Below are 2,336 nucleotides of genomic sequence, written 5' to 3'. Positions count from 1 at the left end.
GAAAGAATGAAATATGAGCGCTTTAGCAAATATGCATCATTATATTCAAGAAGCCCTAAAACCACTAACGGATATTATATAATGCAAAGCATTTGTCATGTAATAGTTTCACCATGGGGAGGGCCAAAAACACAACTTGGTGCCTAGAGAACATCATAAGGCCAAGTTACTTTTTAAACATCAATGTGAGCATATAAGTAATATTAAGTGACTTAACATGTTATTTGTCACTTTAAACATATAGTCACCACAACACACTTTTGACACGAATGCCCACAAAATGCCACGAAGAGGAACAAAAAACAAGTATAGATTGGAAAAATATTGGTTTCATAATACATATATCATGAAAATTATGCGTAAAAATGATCCTCCAATTCTTTTTCCTTTACTAACAATTAAAAACTGGATTAAATTTTTAGACATCAACTTTCCTAGACTTATAACCACTTAAAATGATACTACAAGGAATAACAATTATATAATCCAATACGCTCCATATAAATTACATGACATCATCCTTATGACATCATCCTTATTTGAGGGATCAAAATCATGAGCGTTGATGTTGCCATGTTCATACTTTGTAGCCATTTAAGTGGCACATTCCTATTCTTATAATCGGTTAACTTCACCCATTTCACATTCCTCTCATTGGAATGACTTAAATGTTACTGGTTGCATAGCATTTCTTTAAGATGGGTATTATAAGCCATAGTTGGGCATTCAAAAGAATTTAACACTATTGGGCCTTGAAAGGAGTTTAACATAAAAATGGGGCAAGCCAAAATCAAATTCCTTGCAGCTGGGATCTGAAGATGTTCAACCCATGGGCTTGAGTAATGATTTCTATTGTTTTTCAATTTATAATAACAAAATATTATTTTAAAATTTTCAAAATGTTTCTGATAATTACAATCTTTATGATTGGAATGACAAGATTTGTATCATAAATTTAAATTGTATAATTTAAGAGGAGCGAAATTTTGAAATACTTAATAATTTTCAAAGATTAACTCTGCAATTGTCAAAATTTGAAAACATGACCACTATCTATAACAAGAAGTTAATAAAAAGATTCAGCTACATTAAATAATCTGGCCAATCAGTCATGGAATTAGAATTGAAAACTCTTTATAAACTATCTAAACCTATTAACGAAATGACTGCGGTTGAGTTTTTTCATAAATTTATTGACAAATTGAGAACTAATTACAACTTCCAAACATGCGGGGGTAGCTCAGTTGGGAGAGCGTCAGACTGAAGATCTGAAGGTCGCGTGTTCGATCCACGCTCACCGCAATCAGGCAGATGTTAAATTGTATTGCTTTAAAATAAAATCAATCAATGCAAGTTTTTCATCATGTCAACGTAGGTTGTAGATGATGAATGATGAAATAGTGTATATGAGGGAGAAATATAGTTCCATCTGTTGAATAGCGTGATGAATGATAAAATATAACAGCTAATTTTTTATTTATATTAACATTAGATTATATATGTTATTAGTAGTTTTCTGTTCAATTCAATGGTGACACTCTCATAAGGAACTGTATTTTATTTATACAAATCTTTTTCTATTGCTAAAAACAAGTGTATGATGTTTGGTAAAGATGGTTTAATTGTTTTATGAATATTGGAAATCTTTGTAAAATGTTCAATCATATTTAGTCATAAAATATGGTTCAAATTTATCACAAACTTCATAAAATATATTTAGATTTATAGTAGAGTTCTATTTGAAGAAACCACCAATATCAAAAATTCTTTTTTAAGACAACTATTTACTTTAAAAATAGCAAACTTGCAATGTGACTCACATTACATTGTCAACCACATGCAAGATTTTTAAAAGCATTAAATTATTTTCTCATGAACTTTGCATTATAGTTTGTGTGAAAAAAAGTACACAGAATCGACAACCATTAAGACTAATCCTATAACTCCATGGTTGTGCCTTGAGTTCTCCTTCATTTGAGAATAGTATATGAACAAGGGCTCAAACCTAGAACAACCATTGTAGTATTGGTATATTAAATTATAATATTGGTATATAACATTAATATGACATTAAAATGTATTTCTATGTATTTTTCAGGAATTCTTAATAGTTTTAGTAGCATAACAATTAGCATATTATTACAACATGTATAGTGTTTGGATGATCTTAATTAACAGAATTGTATTATCCAAATGCGTATTACACTCACATAATGGATGCACAAATATATGTTAATAAAAAATAGAATCATTAAATTTGATGTGTTTGTGACACTTAAATGGATGAAAAGACAAAAAAATATTTTATTTATTTTCTCCTCTCAACTACTACTCAC

General features: G+C 29.3%; 1 non-coding gene across 1 annotated transcript; it reads left to right on the top strand.

Annotated features, from left to right (window-relative positions):
* Positions 1-1,229: 1,229 nt before the first annotated feature.
* On the top strand, positions 1,230-1,302 carry TRNAF-GAA (transfer RNA phenylalanine (anticodon GAA)). Its single transcript has one exon. It is a non-coding gene; the product is annotated as a tRNA-Phe (tRNA).
* Positions 1,303-2,336: the final 1,034 nt, after the last annotated feature.

Source organism: Cryptomeria japonica, chromosome 11, assembly GCF_030272615.1.
Source record: "Cryptomeria japonica chromosome 11, Sugi_1.0, whole genome shotgun sequence".
Classification (NCBI taxonomy): domain Eukaryota; kingdom Viridiplantae; phylum Streptophyta; class Pinopsida; order Cupressales; family Cupressaceae; genus Cryptomeria; species Cryptomeria japonica.
Note: the sequence above shows the minus strand (reverse complement) of the source record. Positions and strands in the feature narration are given on the sequence as shown.